Raw genomic sequence first — 13,516 nt, forward strand, 5'->3', positions numbered from 1 at the left:
GCAAAATTCTCAGGGCATAGGGACAACAGCAACAAAAACCAGGAACTTCTCTGTAGATACTTAACATATGGCAGGTTTGCTGCCTTCCTTCTTGGAATAGGAAATCAGGCTTTGACCAAAAAGAAGGCAGAAAAGGTTGGGCTTGATGGCATGATGGAAGAAGACTTCTGGAGAGGAGAGGCTAGAATGGCCAGCTGCCCTCAGAGGGTGTCCCAGCAGGGATGGCTGGGTGTGGCGTGGAGGAATCGGTCTTCTTCCTGGAGCTCACAGCCAGAGGGAAGAATGGACCACAGACATGTGTGCAAAAGAATGAAGATGGTGCAGAGGTCTGTGGATTAGGAAAGAGATAGGGGAGGCATCTCGGTGGACAGGAAGGTCCAGCTGAATGATAAGGGGAGTTATGGGGCTCTGGGAAGGTCTGGGAAGAGGCCTTGGGCAAAGGGAAGTTGCATCTGAGGACCCTGAGGGAGGTAGGAGTGAGAAGTTGTGACTGAGAATGAGGAAAGGAAGTGGGCTGGAGATGCTGGCCTTAGGAAGTTCTTGAAGGCTTTCAAACAGAGGAATGGTAAAATCTGTATGGAACATTTTTACTGAGTGTCTCCTGTGAGCTCACACTTTATTGGGCACAGGAGGAGAACCCTGAAGCAAGGTGAGGCTGATCTTTTTACTCCAGAATCTAACACCTTACTACCTTTGAGGTACTTTCCAATCTTCTGTGAGGAAAAAAATTGATTACATTCAAAATTCTAAATAATTCTAGACATCATGAAGGTTCTCCTCACATTGTTTAAAGCTGAATGTTTTATATTGTTTTATAAATTCTATTTTCCACCCATTTCAATTTTTGTTTGTTTGGTTTTTTCTTCTAGACTCTCCTCAAATCTCTGCATATCTCTTCTTACCATGGATGATTTCCACTGGCCATGTTCAAGAAGTCAGGAAGCTTCTGCATTTCTGTTTCTGGGTGCTGGGAAGTGCAAAGACCAGGGAACCTGTCTTTCATTGCGCTAAGCATTAGAGATATGCCTGAAGAGTTGCAAATCAAGGCCGCAGCTGTTGCCAAAGGCTGGCAGTGGCCCCGGGTCATGCAATGTTCGGGTTTGGCTGGGTCTCTGTGACGGGATTTTTTATAAGTGTCCTTAGTTTCAAACCCAAACGTGCTAGAGATGCCTCTTTCTGTCTTGTTTTGTTTCACTTTCATGCTGAATGTTGTGAACATATGAACAAAAACAATGGGGAAGAAGAATTTCAGTGCGAGGAACCTCACACATTTGTTCCATTTTGATCTGATTTCTGTATAACAGCTCATTGTGTGTATTAAGGGAAGAGGAGATGGAAGTCTTATTTTCAAGCTGCATGGACATGTCTGTATAGCCTTCTAAGCTGCTTATAGGTGGGGGCCATACTAAGAGGCAGGTGTGGGGGGACCCTGGTGAGGATTCTGTCATCAGTTCTATTTTACTTGGAATTTTTTTTTTTTGGATGGGAGACCATCTGGCTGCTCAGAAAAAGGATCTCTGTCTTGCTTACACTGGAGTGAGGTGGTGCTGGGGCCCTGGCAGCACAGCTGGTGGAATGAATTTGCTGAAGCTGAAATACCTGGGAGTGAGGGCTCAAAGTCGGGCACTGGAGCGCCCCAAAACACATATGTTCAAAACTGTGCAGATTTGTAGTTTGTGAACCACTAGTAAAATTAAGAAAGGGTGCAATCCAGACAAGAGATATTTAGTTCAGAAGTAAAGGAGCAAAAATGATTTTCAAACTAAGTCCTTGGCAGCAGATGTATAACTGGATGTGCCCCATGTGCCAGAACCTCACAGGCGGGCCGCTGTCAGAAGCCCCTGGGTCAGGGGCCTTCTGAAGCTGCAGGTCAGGGAGCAGCAGTGGGTGGCAACTGCATAACTTCAGGTGTTTGTTTAAATATTCAGTTCAACAAGTAGTTAAACTTTTTTGCAATGGGTTAGTGGTAGCCCCAGGATGGAAACTTACAAGCTGGAAACTACCGTGAATCTGGGCAGAGCTGGTGACTCTTGCTGACAGACCCAGGACCAAGGAGAACAGAGCCCAAAGCCCCAGATGAAGGCTGAGCTAGGAGCTAGGGTCCCTGAAGATGGGTCTGCAACCCAAGCAGACAGCAGTGTGGAGATGGGAAAAGGAAAGGAAGGCAACAGGCTGAGCCCAAGGTGGGTGGACTATGTGCCTGTGTATCCTCAGACCAAGATCAGACCCCTGAGATTCCTAAACCCAGACTCCATGAGAATGTCCTGTCCTTGGGTACTTCAAAAACCCAGGCCACCCCACCAGGAGCTGCTGGGAGAAGGGTCTGGGGCAAAAGCTGAAGTGAGGGGACTCCTGTTCTCTATCCCAGCCTGGTCTCCAGCAAAGAAATCCTCAACATGGATCGCGGGCGGGACAAACGTCACCGGGAGTGTCTGGCACTTCACTAAGACCTGGGTTTGATTACCGATGGAGGGCAGGGGCCAGCTCTGAGAAATGAGGGATGAAGCTGCATGTTTGCAGGTGTTGAGAAGCAAAGCAGGTAGAGAACCCAACCTAGTATTGCACTCTCTGGCATACAGTACACCTAGCCACAAAGCCCGGTCACTAGCCTTGGAACCAAAGCCATCTGGAGAGGATTGGGTCCAGGTCTGCTCCTGACCCGGAATGGCCCTGAGAAGTCACTCTCTTCCTCCCTGGTATGCCAAATTGGTGACGTTGTGCTTCCAGAGCAGCCAGCACCTGGGGAACACATGCTGGCATTGTGTTTAGGATTCTTCATCTAGTCACTCAGTCAGCCTCTGCCCTGGCTCCCTCCTCTATGCCCACTGGCCAGGGAAGTGTCTCCTTCTCCCTTTTTCCAACTCAAAAATGCATTTCTTGAATACACAATGTGATATATAGATAATATATTACAGAATTGTACACCTTAAATCTATGCAATTTTGCTAACAGTTGTCACCCCAATAAACTTTAATAAAAGAAAAATGTATTTCTTTCACCCAACCTCCTGAGCCCATGGCTTTTCATGACTGGAAGTGTGTCTGTCAACACCGTCATATCCACGGTCACACTGACACTTCCACAAAGCTCCTGTGTGCTAGACAAGCGAGTCTGTCGTGTCGCCTTTGCACCCCAGGGCAGCCCCCAGCAGATGGCTTGGAAGTGGCCAGTGCCCTTTAGAGTCAGTGACTCCCTCAGGTCATCACAGCCCCACCCTTCCCAACACCTCCCTTTTATCTCTGGGTGGCTACAACTGAGACACTCAGGAAGGAGGGCTAACTGGTGATACAGAGGGCGCAATAAGAAATGTGGAGACTCAAGGTCCTGCTACTTTTACATACATGTTTTTGGAAAGTGCTGTAACTTGACTGTTTTCTGGTTTGCAAAACAGGAGTACCACCTCTCTTGCAGGGAGCAGGGAGCATCAGTTAGTATGTCTCATGGGCCCAGCTCTTGGAAGGGTGCCATTAACTTTAGCTTGGTATCCTTACCTGCACCCAGGCACCAGCCCTGACCTACCTCCAGGGCAGTCTAGAGCTGTTCCTTCTCCAGGTTGTGAGCTACAGATGAGGAGACACAGATAAGGAGGCAGAGCTCAAGGGGGCCCAGAGACTTCCCGGGTCTCAGGTGTGGAGTGCGACAGGGTGGGCACTGAGTGCAGGTCCAGTGGCCCTTCTCAAACCTGGATTCTGAGCTCTCCCTCCTGGGCCAGGCTCCCAATACTGCATCTGGTAGGATGAGGAGCCCAAGGCCAGGCTGGACATTCGCATGCCCCAGAAAGCGGCTCCAGGTTTGGGTAGGGGGGGAGATGAGGGACATGGAGCTGAGGCTGAGGTCCAGGCTCTCCTGGAGGGAGAGAAGGGGACTGAGGAGGCAGAAGGTGGGAAGGAGCAGAAGGCTTTGCCATTCTAGGCACGAGCTCAGCAGATTTCACAAACTTATTCATTCTTTGATTAGGTGGCCATAGAGTTTATAATCAAACTAGGGCATTGTGAGAAAGAAAGGGAACTATTCATCATTTTTCTGAGACAATAGGCAGACATTGGAGCTCTCCTGGCACATTGGGGCACATGGTTCCTCCATTCTTTAAGGACTTTGAAAAGGTATCTAACAGCATCACTGATACCGGTGCTTGCCCAGGGGACAATCCCCTCAGGGGGAATCTTGGGGTCTAAGTCCTCCCCTTTCTTGGACCCCAGGCCCCAGGCCCTTGCCCCTTAAGGTTTCCCAGGTACAGACTCAGCACACAGGTCCACAAGGACCGGGCTTGCGGAGGTGCTCCATGAGTCCTGCCTCATTGGAACTGAGCTCCCTAAAGAGGCACAGTGGTGGCAATTTGGTCCTGGCCTGCTGCCACCTGAGGACATGGGCCTTGGCAGCTACAGGGAAAGTATCCTATGGGTGAGATCTGCTTTGTTACTCTAGACAAGCACAGAACAAGCAAGGACTGCCCCCTTCCTGGGGTGGCTCAAACCTGGCCTTTCCCAGAGAGCACACTGGTGGGCTTTGAAGTCAGGGATCCTGCTCTTGGGTTCCAGAGCTGCAGCCCTTGTGCAGCACCAGGCACCACCTGGACCTCTCTGAGCCTCTAGTCCTCACCTGGCCTCAGATTAGTGGTATCATCATGATGCATGTTAGTCAGATGTGATATCAGAGCACAGAGCAGGAAGCCCCAAGTAGCGTACTGACCATAACCATGGTGCTCTGGTTCTGAAGTATCATCATTTAACTGTAAAGCCTACAGCGCTTTAGGAAAGAAAATAAATAGCCTTTAGAAGTATACTGTAATTGTAAAATGTATCCTTATTTTTGAGCCATTAGAATGTTTTCTAAACTCATATTAAATCAAGGAAACCTAGTGTTACCCTCTAACTTCTTTCCTTCTACTCAGGGAAGGTGAATCACATTCATCCTTGTGTTTTATGTATACAAGGGCAGTCTGCTTTTTTTTTTTACCACAGTCTACAATGAAAATTGCACTTGACATTATAAAACACACACACACACACACACACAAATTGCTTTACCCCTTGGTAGATGTGACATATGCCAATGCTTCCCACACCCTTTCTTTTCTGTTCGATGCTACCACATTTTTTTCAAGTCACTGCTTCTGACAAGCTATACTGATTGACGAACCTGAGTTTGCCCAGCATTTCCTCTAGATGGACTCTCATTTAAACTCCAGAAATACTCTTGGGCCACACAGGGCAGACCTGGAGCTTAGCCCACCTCTGCCTGGGTCACTGCTTTGCAAGTAAGAACAGGTGGTTTGGCCCAACAGCCCAGGGCCAATTCTGGCCCCTAGATGTCCCAGCTCTGAGACATGGAAGATCTACAGCCGCCTGCCCTGGGCTCCTCTCTGTGTCTATCACACGGGAGAGGGCTTCTCTCTTGTGGAAATGTTGGGCAGGTTGAAGACAGCCTGGAAAGTACCTTCACTGGCCTAGAAGTCACAGGCTTCCCTGGAAATGTCAGCTGAATGGAAAGCGCCTGACCAGGGTGTTTGTTTATCCTCGCTGGGAACTCTGTCCTACTGACTTAAGGAACCATGCAGTGAATGCATTAGCCTCCAGTCCCCTTTTGATGTCTGAGTGTGGGGCAGGCCCTCACAGCCACTGGCCAGGTGCTCTCTCAGAGGAAGAACTGGACAGAGCTGATCCCTGGCAGGCCTGATTCCCAGGTGCCAAGGCCCCGACATAGCACTGGGGGTTCCCATAGTGGCTGAAAGGGGAGCCGCATCCCCTGAAGCTCAGGAATGCCCACAATAGTTGCTTCCTCATGGCTTACAAGCCCATGTGACCTGGGCTGATAGTCCCATGTTCCAGAAAATGCCTGGGATGAGGCCAGGACAAGGTGAGCCTGTGGCTACATCTGGGGCCTTCCTGGCTGGCCAAGACCAGTCCCTCCTTTTCCTGAGCAACTTCCCCAGCTGTAGTATAGAGCTTGGCTAATGTTTCAGAAAGCTGAGCACAGCCACTGCTGCATCCAATCCTTCCTGAGTTATTGGCCCCGCCCCGCCCCTCCTCCCAAGAGGGTCAGCTGTTCCTCCCAGGTCTGCTGTGAGCATCTACCTTTAGGCTAAGCCAGCAGCAGCCAGGTGGGCTGAGGCCTCTGCCTAGGCAAGGCAGTAGGAAAGGCATGGGGAGCCCTAGAAGTGAGACCAGAGATCCTAATGGGTAGGGCCTCCTGTTTGGAGCCAACCAGACCTAAGCTGAAATCCCCACTCTGCCCTTCCCAGCGGTGTCCATTTGTGGGAGGATAGAGTCTTGGTTTCCAGTAGCTGATCCCGTTGACGGTTCTTTACCACTTGGTGGTGACCCTGGACTTATGCTCCTCTAGGGCCCAGGCTGTGCTCTAAGGCCTGACCAGCAGCCCACTGCCCCAAGTAAAGTCCGTGATGGCAGCAGACATCTCATCCTGGGGACCTGTGGTAGCTGTGGTTGTCCTCCCCCTACACTCTGGCCCAGCACTGACCACCCTGTGGCCTGCCCAGGGAGTATGTGCAGGTCCCTAAGAAACAGGGCCTTGTTGTCAACCCCATAATAGAGGCCTCTCTGTGTCACCAACCTCACCTTTTCTTGACCTACCTATAGCTTAACAATAGATCATCCCCCTGCAGCTTGAGCTCCGAATGTCCCCTGTCCCACCCAGTTCCTTTTTTTAGAAAATTACCCTGAAACTTGTGATTAATACACTTAGGCTTATTGATCACAATCTCAGTGGTCTACGGGGCTACTCCCATCATTGTTCCTGGGTTGCTGATTCCATCATAGAATCATGGGGTCACAGGGGAGGCTCCATGCAGACCCCTGGAGCCCTCACGTAGCCTCTGGAGGAACGCCCAGATTTCCCCTTTAAAAACTCAAGCTGGTCTGAGAACGTTAAGGCAGTTTTTGGAGGTGTTAACCCGCTGCCTTCTCAGACCACAGGTGCTCTGCTAATAAAAGCTTATTCTATGACCCAACTCCTGTGTCGGTCTATTGGCTGAGAGGCACAGGCCGCACGAGCCCCTGGACTTGTTTGGCCTCTGTTTTCACCTACATGAGGAAGGAGCACCCAGAAGCAGGTGCCTCTGGGAAAGGGGTGATCCTTTTTCTTCTCCAGTTTTATTGAAAAATAATTGATATACATCATTGTATAAGTTTAAGGCATACAGCTTGATGGTTTCGTCTACATATATTGTGAAATGACTACCACAATATGTTCAGCTAACATCTATCTTCTCATATTGATACAATAAAGAGAAAAGAAAAAAAGGAAAACAAAGTTCTTAAAATGAGAACTCATAGGATTTACATTCTTTAACAATTTTCCTATATATCACAGAGCAGTGTTAGCTATATTCATCATGTACACCACATCCCGAATACTTACTTATCTTATACTGGAAGTTTGTACCTTTTTAGCTACCTTCCTCCAACCTCTGCCACCACCCTCCCACTCCCACCCCACCTCTGGAACAAGGATTCTGATTTCTTTTACTATGAGCTTGTCTTTTTGTTTTTTTTTAGATTCCACATATAAGTGAGATCATATAGTATTTGTCTTTCCCTGACTGACTTATTTCCCTTAGCATAATATCCTCTAGGTCCATCCACATTGCTGCAAATGGTAGCTTTTCTCATTTTTGTATGACTGATTAATTAATATTCCATTGTATATACAGATATCACATCTTCTTTATCCATCCATCCATTCATGGGCACTTAGGTTGTTTTCATGTCTTGGCTGTTGTAAATAATGCTGCCACAGACATGGTGCTTTTTATCTTTTGGAGTTAGTGTTATCATTTCCTTTGAATATATTCTCAGAAGTAGAATTGCTGGATCATAAGGTAGTTCTATTTTTAATTTTTTGAGGAATCACCATGCTGTTTTCCATAGTGGCTGCACCAATTTGCAATCCCCCCAACAGTGCACTAAGGTTCCTTTTTCGCCACAGCCACCCAGCACTTGTTATCTCTTGTCTTTTTTATGATATCACCTTGATAGGCATGAGGTGATATCTCATTGTGGTTTTAATTTACATTTCCCTAATGAATAGTGATATTGAGCTTCTTTTCATGTACCTGTTGGCCTTTCATATATCTTTTTTGGGGAAATGTCTATTCAGGTCCTTCGCCCATTTTTTAATTGGGTTATTTGACATTTTGCTATTGAGTTGTATGAGTTCTTTATATATTTTGGAGATTAACTACTTATTGGATATATGGTTTGCAAATAATTTTCCCATTCCATAAGTGTCTTTTCACTTCATCGATTTTTTTCCTGTGCAGAGCTTTTTAGTTTTATATAGTCCCACATGTTTGTTTTTTATTTTATTGCCTGTGCTTTAGGTATCATTTAGGGGTGGCCTTGAGAATGTGGACAAATGCACAATTTTGTTAGGTGAGTGTAACTATTTTTATTTTAGAGATGACCAAAGAAATGTCCAAAAAATCATTACCAAGACCCATATTAAGGAGCTTTATTTCTACATTCTCTTGTAGGAGTTTCGTGGCTTCAGGTTTTAAATTTAAGTTTTTTAATCCATTTTGAGTTATTTTTTATGAGTGGTATTAGGTATGGGTCCAGTTTCATTCTTTTACATGTGAATATCCAATTATCCCTGCACCTTTTATTAAAAAGACTGTCTTTTCTCCATTGAGAATTTTTTGGCTCGCTTGTCTAATATGAGTTGACTGTATATGCTTGGGTTTATTTCTGCACTCTCAATTCTATTCCATTGGTTTATTTGTCTGTTTTTATGCCAGTACCATGCTGTTTTGAATACTATAGCTTTATAGAGTAGCTTGAAATCTGGAAGTTTGCTGCCTCTGGCTTTGTTCTTCTTTCTCAGAATTTCTTTGGCTATTTGGGGTCTTTTGTGGCTTCATATAAATTTTTAGGAGTGTTTTTTTCTACTTCTGTAAAAATACCATAGGGATCTTGATAGATATTGCACTGACTCTATAGATGGCTTTCAGTAGTATTGACATTTTAACAATGTTAATTCTTCCAGTCCATGAACATGGGCTACTTTTCTATTTATTTGTGTCTTTGATTTCTTTCATCAATGTCTTGTAGCTTTCAGAGTAGAGATCATTCACCTCCTTGGTTAAATTTATTCCTAAGTACCTCATTTGTTTCGATGTTATTGTAAGTGGAATCAATTTCTTTATTCCTTTTTAGAAAATTCGTTATTAGTGTATACAAATGCTGCTGATATTTGTATCTTAATTAATCTTTAATTAATACTGAATTCATTGATTATATCTAATATTAACATTTTTTGGTGGTGTCTTCAGGATTTTCTATGTATAAAATCATATCATCTGCAAATAGAAATATTTTTACTTCTTCCTTTCCAATCTTAATACTTTTTATTTCTCTTTCTTGCCTCACTGCCCTAGCCAAGACTTATAGTACTATGTTGAATAAAAGTGGTGAGAGTGGCACCTCTGTCTTAGTTCTGATTTTAGAGGGAAAATATTTCACTGTTGAGTATAATGTGGAAGGGACAATTCTTTCATCTGGGCTCATGATGGAAATGAACCATTATCATTTTTCATGTTTTGGGGACTCCAGGGAGAAGGATCAGGGGATTCTAGGAAAGGGGCAGTATGTGTGATCACAAATATATAAACACTGGAGTAAGATAAATTTGGGTCCACATAATGACTTATCAGTGTGACTTTGAGTATGCAAACAAATGCACAACCTTGTGAGGCGAGCATTGCTGTCTTTATTTTAGAGATGAACAAAGAAATATTCCAGTGTGTTAACATTTTATTGCTTTATCAGATAATCATTCAAAAAACATTTCTTTAATACCTTCTATGTGTCAGACACAAAGCATAATTAGTGAGCAAAACAGACCAAGCCCCTTTCTTCCCACATAAATATTAACCCTCTTGTGTGGGGAAGCAGTCAATAAACAAGTAAACATGGCCAGTGGCTTTGGAGGAGGACAGCAGAATAAGGTGGCCAGGGCATGGTGGGGAGAGGGGAGTGGGCTGGGGCAGGGAAGGGAAGGGAAGTCTGCAAATACTTTTATGACAAGGTGATGGTGAGCAGAGACTGAAGGAAGAGAGGGGGTAAACCATGTGGTATCTAAGCAGAGACCACCTAGCACAAAAGTCCTCTGCCAGGGATGTGCCTGGCCTGTTCAAAGAACAGGAGGTCAGTGTGCCTGGAGCAGAGAGGTGGGTAAAGTCTGAGAGGTGACAGGGGCCAGCAGGTGTAAACTCTGTTGGCCACTGAAGGGTTTGAGTAGGGTTTCCGTGGCTGGGCACCCTGACAGGCCATTCTTGCTGCTGTGAAAGGACACCCAGGACATGAGGGTGAGCCAGCTCAGTGATTCAGTGAGGGTTTGGTGCAGTGATTCAAGTAGGAGACAGCTACTACTAAGGGGTGGTAGTAGTGAGATGTGATTGGCTTCTGGATATATTGTGAAAGTAACTAATTGCGTTTGTTAATGCTTTAGCTTAGAGTTGTGAGAGAATAAAATAAGTCAAAGATGACTATAAGGTTTTAGGTTGGGCAACTGAAAGGAATGGAATTTTCATTTGCAGAAATGGGGGTGAGCAGATTGGAAGGAAAATAAAAATTAGGAGCTTCATTTCGCATATGATACATTTCAGCAGAGGAGCTGGGTGTACCAGCCTGGAGTCCAGGAGAGAGATCACTCTGGCTTTCTTAATCTTCACGTGATGTTCAAGGTCAAGGGAGTGAGTGGGTCCACCTGGAACTAAAGAAGAGTGTCTGGGGCTGAGCCCTGAGGCGTTCATGCATTTAGATGTCTGCAGGATGAGAAGCAAACAGCAAAGAGAAATAAGATGGTATGAAGCCAAAGAAACAGTCAGGGGTGGTCTCCTGACAGCCAACCAGAAAATGTGTTTCAAGGATTTTGAGTAATAATCCAAAGGATGCTGAGAGACAGAGTAAGCTGGGAACTGATAACTGATGATTGGATTTCCCCAGAGGGCTCAGTGATGTCTTTGACAAAGAGCAGCTATTGTGCACTGCATGGAAGGGCCAAATTCTGATTGCAGTGGGTTCAAGAATGGCAAGAGAGAGGAGGGGATAAAGCAGACATCTCTTTGAGAACCTTTGTGTGAAGAGAAGCTGAGAAATACTGCAGAAGCTGTAGAAGGACATGGGGTAGAAGAAGAGAGTATAATGATTTTTATTTTTGCTTTGTTTTGTTCTCCATGGGAGATATAGCATGTTGGTGTATTGATATAGAGAGTAAAAAAAGTATGGTGCAGGAGAGGGGCAAGCCAGGAGTTGTCCTTGGGCAGGTGAGAAGCACTGGGCTCCACTTCCCACTGCAGGGCAACCAGGAGCACAGTGTGCCATGAGCATGACATCAGGGAAGGATAGACAGGCAGTGGATGAGAGGGGAGGTCCATGGAAATCCTCTTTGCATTGCACCATTTCATTCTGGAAGTCAAACTTGAGAGTGCAGAGGAAAAGGATGAATATTTAAAGAGACAATGAAGTGTGGCTTGAGCACAAAGGAGAAAGAAGCAAACAGGATCAGCTGCAGAGGTGCAAGCACGGCATGGCCTGAGTTAGTTAACTGAGGATGGCTGCACTGCAGTGAGTAACTACTCTCTAGCACTGCAGTCCAGGGCTTCTCCTACTCAGCTATCCATCCGTCTGTCCATAAGCACCTCTCACCACTCCACTCTCCTCCTCCTTTCACGGGAATAACAGAAGGACCAGGAGTGTAAGAGGCTTCATCTAGGGCTTCACTCCGCTTTGTTTTTGTTTGGTTTTATGGGCCAAGAGTTAGATGCAACTCATTTGCTCTAAAGGGAATGTTAACTCCCTTTCAGCAAACCAATGTTCAGCAAACCAATGTCCTTGAAATTGAAGTGGCTCGCATGTCAAGTAGGAACACCAGGGCTTGGCTGTGGCTTGCCCGGAGGCTGCAGCCCTAGGGCCTCTCAATCTGAGGACATCAGCTTGTTCATCAAATGCTTGTTAAGGACCCACTGTGACAAGTGCTCTTCTGGGCAATGGAAACAAAGCTCCCCCACCCCCAACAAGACATTATGGAGTTTACAGCTTGGCAGGGGTTGCCCTAGGGGTGGATGCATCTAGAACTGCATTGTCTGGGTTTGTTCTTCTCATTGGATGCACAGGCAATAGGGAGGAGCCTCGCTCCCCCTCCACACATGTGGTGCTGGGCTGGAGCTCTTCACAGGCTGATGATGCCCAGCTACCTCACCACAGTTGATGTTGGGTTGGCTGGAGGGTGCCTTAATGGAGAGAAGAGCATCTAGGCTGTAAACAGAATCTGTGCACTTTTTATGCATGGAGGAGCTCAGGGCATGCCTCTGGGACCTTTATCAATCCTAACAAGGTAGCAGGCACAGGCCTAAATGGTCTTTCCTTGGAGTTCAAGCTGAAGTCAAGGGAGAGGGCCCATAAACTACCCCTGGGGAGACTGGGGAGGGGAAAGGGAGTAGGTCTTCAATATAAATTGTGTGTGCCAGCCCACTGCCTCCTTGTTCCCCAACTGCCTTGCCCACTCTGCCTGCCTAGTTGTCCTTAGTGATGGTTATTTGGGTGAAATTAGCAGAAATCCTCATTTTAGGTCTCAAGCAGGATTTATTTAGAATACACAGACTCAAAGAGCAGAGAGTACAGCTGGACCACATAATGGAGCTTTCCAACTACTCCTGTCCCCTGTGAGCTGCACATCTCACTCCTAGAGATAACAAATCTCTCATCCCCACTTTTCTCTTTGAATTTGTTTCATCCTGTTGTAGTTCCTTCTGCTTCTCTGCCTCCCACTACCCACACTCCTGAGTGCAAGGTTTTCAGTCATAGGCACAGAAAACCCCTGAGGACCTAATGAGGTTTGAATCACAGCTCTGTGCTCCTGGGACAGAAAATTGGGTTGACCAGCCTGGGCCGGAATCTATACCATCCAGTCAGTTGTTCTGATGGGACCCCTTCATGGTGCTTCCCAGCTGCCTGGACCCCATTCCCATGGGCAGCAGTTCTCAGCTGCATCCGTGAGGTTTGTGCCCTACACAGGGGTGCAGTGAGGGGACTGAAATCCAGTTCCCTCTGCCTTCATGCTGGGCTCCCATTTGAGCTGCATCCCTGGCAGAATAAACTCCTGTTTCCAACTCACAGCAGGACCTCACAGGGGCTCTCAACTGCCATCTTGTGTGTCAGTGGATCACCCCCAGAAGAATCTACATCTCTCAGGTCCCTGCTTTACCACTACTTTTAGGAACCCTTGATGGTGCCCTCACTTCCTGACCCCTGTCCTACACTTACTATGCTTTAGGAAAATGCTCACTGAATTGTAAGCCAGTCCCCCCAGACTACAGGCTCCATGAAAGCAGGGAGCCCACTGTCTCGCTTACCAGTCTCCATACCAATTAGTACAGGCCTAGCATCGCAGATATCAGCTGACTAATGAGGGTCAGAGCTATGTAGAGCTCAGTAGGCCATAATCTTTTTGTTTTGTGCGACATCATTGTAAAGAGTCAATATCATCCCTAAAAATG

Source organism: Hipposideros armiger, unplaced genomic scaffold (assembly GCF_001890085.2).
Source record: "Hipposideros armiger isolate ML-2016 unplaced genomic scaffold, ASM189008v1 scaffold_490, whole genome shotgun sequence".
NCBI lineage: Eukaryota > Metazoa > Chordata > Mammalia > Chiroptera > Hipposideridae > Hipposideros > Hipposideros armiger.